The sequence below is a fragment of the Piliocolobus tephrosceles genome, chromosome 4, assembly GCF_002776525.5.
Source record: "Piliocolobus tephrosceles isolate RC106 chromosome 4, ASM277652v3, whole genome shotgun sequence".
Taxonomy (NCBI): Eukaryota; Metazoa; Chordata; class Mammalia; order Primates; family Cercopithecidae; genus Piliocolobus; species Piliocolobus tephrosceles.
Window position 1 is genome coordinate 170,781,119 of NC_045437.1, and position 7,155 is coordinate 170,788,273.

The following is a 7,155-nucleotide window of genomic DNA, read 5'->3' on the forward strand; positions in this document are numbered from 1 at the left end:
TTTCTCACCCCTATTAACAAATGTTTTATTTGGCATTATAGATGTTATGGGAAGTCAGGGACCCCGAACAGAGGACTGGCTGAAGCCACAGTGGAAGAACATAAATTGTGAAGATTTCATGGACATTTATTAGTTCCCCAAATTAATACTTCTATAATTTCTTACACCTGTCTTTACTGCAATCTCTGAACATACATTGCGAAGATTTAATGGACACTTATCACTTCCTCAATCAATCCCTTGTGATTTCCTATGCCTGTCTTGACTTTAACCTCTTAATCCCATCATCTTCGTAAGCTGAGGAGGATGAACGTCACCTCAGGACCCTGTGATGATTGTGTTGACTGCACAAATTGTTTGTAGAGCATGTGTGTTTGAATAATATGAAATCTGGGAGCCTTGATAAAAGGAACAGGATAACAACAATGTTCAGGGAACAAGGGAGATGGCCTTGGACTCTGACTGCTGGTGAACCAGGCAGAACAGAGCCATATTTCTATTCTTTCAAAAGCAAATAGGAGAAATATCACTGAATTCTTTTTCTCAGCAAGGAATATCCCTGAGAAAGAGAATGCGCCCTGAGGGTAGGTCTATAGACGGCCCCCTTAAGGCGGCCACCTTTTAGGGTCGAAGCCAAAGGGATGAAACAAGCCCCGGTCTCCTGTAGTGCTCCCAGGTCTATTAGGACGAGGATATTCCTGCCTAATAAATTTTGGTCAGACAGGTTGTCTGCTCTCAAACCCTGTCTCCAGATAAGATGTTATCAATGACAATGTGTGCCCGAAACTTCATTAGCAATTTTAATTTCGCCCCATCTGGAGGTCCTGTGATCTCGCCCTACCTCCACTTGCTTTGTGATATTTTATTACCTCGTGAAGTATGTGATCTCCGTGATCCACACCCTATTTGTGCACTCCCTCCCCTTTTGAAAATCGCTAATAAAAACTTGCTGGTTTTACAGCTCGGGGAGCATCACGGAATCTGCCGACGTGTGATGTCTTGCCTGGACACCCAGCTTTAAAATTTCTCTCTCGTACTCTTTCCCTCTATTTCTCAAACCAGCCGAGATGCTCAGGAAATAGAAAAGAATCCATGGTAAATATCGGGGGTGGGGTTTTCCCTGACAATAGATAATTATTTTATTATTATTCCAGTCTCCTAATGCTAAACATTTTCAGTAAATAATCTTCATTCTCATCCCTCCAGGTAATTACAAAAGTAAACTTCTTTAACATAGTTCTATCATAGCACAAGTGGGAGGAAGAAAGAGAAGGAGGAGATGGTTCATCCTACTGGTCCTAAAAATGCTCTTGAGTGATATCTATACAACCAAGGGTAATATTAAAATATTTAAGAATCAGTCCTGTAGTCCCAGCTACTCGGGAGGCTGAGGCAGGAGAATGGCGGGAACCCAGGAGGCGGAGCTTGCAGTGAGCGGAGATCCGGCCACTGCACTCCAGCCTGGGCGACAGAGCAAGACTCCGTCTCAAATACAAAAAAAAAAAAACAAAAACAAAAAACAAACAAACAAACAAAAAAAGATTAAAAATAAAAAAGAATCAGTACCACTTAGGATTCATCTGACCAATTGTAATGGATACAAATAGCAGGGCTAGATCAGGGTTCTAGAGGCCTCCTTCTGTGCTAACCTTTCCTCTTTGGTGCTGGATCAAAAGTAGGAAAAAAGGGGCTCCAGGCAGGAGATACTGTAAATCAGCATTTTAATAGGTTTTTGGTCACATCTGTGCACATTTGTTGATTATCAGGTCTGTGCTCAATGGTCTCAAGATGTAACTTCTCCAAATCTTTTCTTCCTCCATATCAGCAACCACTTCCAAGTTAAAGATATATCTGCTCCTTATGGGTGGGAGTGTAGTAGCAGATTTTTTAAAAAAAATCTTTTAAAAAAAATTTATGAAAAATACAGATGGGATCTTGCTGTGTTGCCCAGTCTCGTCTTGAACTCCTGGGCTCAAGCGATCATCCCACTTCGGTCTCCCAAAGTGCTGGGATTACAAACATGAGCCATGGTGCCTGGTTTAGTAGTAGATTTTATTAGGTGTTTTAAAGTTTTGTTTACATTGGTCTTGGCATACAAATGTTTTATGGTTTTATTAAACAAATAAACATTTTTTGTTTATGCTTTTGTTGCACTGCCTTTATGGTTATAAAGACCTTTCCTGTAGCAATATCAAACAAATACTAAGGTATATTTTTTCCGAATTTACAAAATATGAATTTTTTTTTTTTTTAGGTGGAGTCTCACTCTGTTGCTAGGCTGGACTGCAGTGGCACGATCTGGGTTCACTGCAACCTCCACCTCCCAGGTTCAACTAATCCTTCTGCCTCAGCCTCCTGAGTATCTTGGACTACAGGTGTGTGCCACCATGCCCGACTCATGTTTTGTATTTTTGGTAGAGACGGGGTTTCACCACATTGGCCAGGATGGCCTCGAACTCCAGACCTCGTGATTCACCCACCTCGACCTCCCATGCTTGGCCTGGTGGTATCATTTTTAAATTCAACTTTTTCTCTGTGACCTTTTTTTTTTTTTTAATGTTATGTGTAGTTCTAACTTGCTTTTTATCTGAAGATTCCATTTTCCCAACATCATACTTTTTTTTCACTGTTTTAAAATTTTTTAATTTTAAGGAATCTTAGTCTAAAACAAAAAAAATTAATAAAATCATAGGTTTATTTCAATATTTGAAAATGTCTTCAGTATCATTCCACTCAGCAGGTAGATAACCACGAAGTTTTTGCCTAAGGAAGGGTGCAAATGGAATTTAATATTTCATTTATTGTACTAATTATTCATTTATTGTACTATGTAGAATACAAACTGTGAAGACAAGGAAATTAAATAATTCCATTTTTTTCTCCTACATCATTTTTCTGAAGAACTGCTCACTTAACATCCTAGGAACAATCTTGTTGAGATTTGTCACCACTATGTAAAGGGGATGAACCTTTATCCTTAGCATCATGAATGTGACACTGCCTACATCCATCCTGTGGGACAGCTAAAAGAATGAGCCCCAGCATCACACATGCCAACCAGTCTACTAGAGCAATCATCCATATAACTATGGAATTTCCAATTCTGGAAACGGCTCACAGCAAAACTGAATTTTCTGTTCTGTTCATCATATGGGTGAAACCACTGTCAGTAGAGAACAGAAGCGGGGCTGCATGGTTAGGCTGCACCAAAGACATTTTGCTTTTATGAATCCACTGAAGAAAAATGACTTTTGGTGCCATGTGGCTTGCACTTTTCTCCAGCAAGACAGTCTAGCTCCCTCAACCCCATTGTGTGTCTAGGAAAAGATAGTCAAAGCATTTCCTTGAGAGGTAAAGACTACAAGGAGGCTACAAGCTCACTGTGCACAGGTGAGAAAGGAGGACCATCTGTAGATTTTTTTTCTATCTGAACAGACATTTATGTTTTGAATTCTCTATTTCCAACAATTCCCTTCATTATCTTTTGCTGGGCCCAAGGATATCGAAGCCATCCATCGCTTTACTTGTCTTCCAAGTTCATCAGTGCCTGCACAACATGGTAACAACAAAGTTAGACACTCCACTCTTCCAGAAAAGGGAAAAGCGCGGTAGCCACATAAGAAGGATCACCAGGATGAAAATAAACAAGATAAACCAAGTTGACACCTCCAAGGTCAGCTTCAGTGGCCACAGTTAGGTATTTGTGGATTCCAGCAATTCTATTTCAACTATCAATACGATCGTATTCAAAAAGATGAGGAAGATGACGAAGTTTGTGAAGAGAGGACACTCGAGGACCCATCCGATCCACAAAGAAAGAGGTGACCTCTGCCTGCAGCGCACATGAAGCCTGCTCAACAGCCTCTGGGCATGTGAAATCTGTCCTACACGTTGAGGCTTTATAGAGAAGCACACTAGCTGGTGTTGATCTCCCAACATTAAATTTCTTCTGGCGGGAAGGATCAAGTAACTCCCTGACAGTGTGCCACGGCACAGCTTGGCTCAAGCCTTGCAAATGCTGGATGAGAATGAATGCATGGCGTCAGCTAGGGGCAGCTGCATCTGCCCTTCTTGGTGAGAAGTGGCCATGTCTGCTCAGCCCAGGTTCTCTTGGCCCACTCAGTGCTAACTTCCCGCTTCCACCTCCAGCTCTGGCGCCCCCAAGCCCCGCTTCCCACACGCAGGATGAGCTCAGGGCCGGCTCCCAGCCTCACTGCACCCCATTCCCAGCCCCAGCCCTAGCCCAGGATTGGGCCCAGCCACGCTCAGGTGAGCCGCCTCACTCCGCCCAGCCAACCATGTGTAGATTTTAAGTTTGTTTTTTTTTTTAACTTGAGGAATCTGTCACATACCACAAAAAAAAAATTGTGTCTTCCTTTAAAAAAAAAAAAAAGTCATGCAAAAAAATCAGATTCATAATAGAAAAGGAAGTATACCTCCAAAGTAGGCAAAAATATGTTTTATGTTTTAAAAACATGCAAAATAATTTCATGATGAAATACCTTGATTTGCATGTGACTTAGAACTTATTTCATGTTAACCAGATTCAGTTGCTGTGATAAATCTATTATGTGTTTTAGAAAATCTATTTTTAAAAAATATGTATTTTTAAGCCAGAAGATAAACCTGGCATTTGTGTATCCATGTGTAAGCTAGCCTGCTGGGTATCATGCAGCCAAGATACTAAAAGATTAATAAAATTATTTTAAAAATCTCCTGTTACAGACTAACAAATAATATATTTCCTCAAATTTTCTGGGCTATACTACTTTATATTAATGCAATCTGAATTTTCAGATATAAATGCCAGTCAATGGTTGTTTGTTAAAACTTAAAAGCAATAGGGTTGGGAGGACCTTTGCAATATTCATCATTAAATCATAAGTACAATTATTCTGGACCACAGTAACTGGAATGCCCTAACTTTTCTTAGTTCAAACTCTGCAAATTGATTCTAAAGTTTATGATCATGCCCTTTTATGCAGACGTACTGACTTTGTGGTGTATACTTTACTTTGTAAGAGAGCAGGTGACTCCAGCACAGAAGAAATCATGTAATGCAGAACTGGGGAGGCCTTCAGTGGCACTGTTCTATTTTTATTGATCCAGACCATTGCTTTCAATCCTTCACTGAGGCCTCCTTGGACGCCGGTTTCTAATGTGTTACTGACTGTCACACAGTCCCCAGGTTGTACTTGGAGAAGACTGCAGCAGTAATAAAATATGGATGGTGCTGGCTTGTCTCTCTGCTCTCTACCTCCAATAGCGTGGAAATACGACTGACAGGCACAAGCCTCAGTCTTTTCCCTCTGGGTCTGTCCGTCCCCATTCCTTAATAAAAATAGGCGGGCCTCCTTTCGAAGTTCGGAGAGCATGGCTTTGATATTTTCTGCTAGTGTCATAAGCTGTAAACATGTAGATTTCCCAAGGAAGCGACATTCTTCAGTCAATTTTCTATTGGTGGCACCATCTTTTGTTTCCTGGACTGCTTCTTCCCAATTGAAGTCCTTAGATCAGTAATGCAAGTACTGTAAGGATGAAAACATTCCTTGCTGAGTTCAACTTGAATTTTATCACAGATGATTTCAGCCTTTTCTTAGAATGATATTTTGGTTGTAAGAACTTTATCACCTCCGACAGGTGTCTCCTGCTCGCCCCTGCCATGTTGAAGAGCATGTTATCCAGGTCAAATAAAGAGGCCAGCATGTGGCTTATCCCCGTAGCCCCCATGGCTCCTGCCACCCTTGCACATGTGAAGTGGGTGTCCTGGCAATGTCATACTTTTAATAATATGTGATTTTTTTTCATTGATGGGTATTAAATTTTTTTATCATGTTTTAGGTTGTTCTGTGTACTGTAATAAATTCTCTTCAAGAGTTATCTATTTTTTTCAATTGATTAGTCTTAATTACCATATCTTTATATGCCTATCTGGGAAAGAATAAAATGCCCTCTAGAATTGTGCAACATGGAAGCCTGGTCTAGAAGAAACTGACAGTGTTGAATTTTACCTAAGTTCTGTGCTCCTGGAAACGAGCAAAGATGGAGAAATCCCCCACCCTTTTGTGTTTCAGAAAGGCCTTGCTGAAAAGAAGCACCTTTTCCCATATAGTTTAGATAGAACTCATGTATACTGCCTTGTTTACCTATGACAAGGCCAGAAACAGACTCCAAATTCCCACTCTTTGCCTCATAAATGATTAACTAAACTTGTTTGTACTAATGATCAATGGGAACAAAACGCTTATTACTCACACTTTGGTTAAGATTCTGTCTATTCCCCAGGTCCTTGAACCTTGGCCTATCCTCAGTCTGAGTCAGCATGTAACCCCTCTTCAACAGCAGCTCTGGAGAGAAGGCTGACTTCAGGGTAAAACATTCTTTAACCACATTCTCTTATCCCACTTGCCCACATCCAAATCTTTCTAATCTAGTTTACTCCTTTCTATAAAAGAAAACCTCTTTTCTTTTTTTTTTTTTTGAGACAGAGTCTTGCTCTGTCGCCCGGGCTGGAGTGCAGTGGCCTGATCTCAGCTCACTGCAAGCTCCGCCTCCCGGGTTCCCGCCATTCTTCTGCCTCAGCCTCCCGAGTAGCTGGGACTACAGGCGCCCGCCATCTCGCCTGGCTAGTTTTTTGTATTTTTAGTAGAGACGGGGTTTCACCGTGTTAGCCAGGATGGTCTCGATCTCCTGACCTCGTGATCCACCCGTCTCGGCCTCCCAAAGTGCTGGGATTACAGGCTTGAGCCACCGTGCCCGGCAAGAAAACCTCTTTTCACCTAACTCTTGAGAAGCTTGCAGGTATTATGGTCAAATAGTTCCAATTATTGTAATAGCTCCCTTTCTCCTATTGAAAGAGACCCTTTTCCTTTTACAATAATCCTTCCGACAAAGTCTGTACTTACCAAGTCTAGGTTTGCTTTTTATTTGACAGGACCCACTCGTTACCTTTTATAAAATTTTTTTCTTTCTTATTCTCAAATAAGAAAAAATTATTTTGCCATCTCTGGCCCCACCTGATCTAGGTTTTTAAAAAACTTTTTGGAGGTATAACTTACATACATACAAACGGATGTATAACTTGCATATATTTATTTATTTATTTTAATGTTTTAAATAATTATTCCAGATTATTTTTATTTCCTTATTTATTTA

General features: G+C 40.7%; 2 pseudogenes; both read right to left on the minus strand.

Annotated features, from left to right (window-relative positions):
* Window positions 1-3,540: 3,540 nt before the first annotated feature.
* LOC111530866 lies at window positions 3,541-4,089 on the minus strand (annotated as a pseudogene).
* Window positions 4,090-4,967: 878 nt separating this feature from the next.
* LOC111530874 lies at window positions 4,968-5,730 on the minus strand (annotated as a pseudogene).
* Window positions 5,731-7,155: the final 1,425 nt, after the last annotated feature.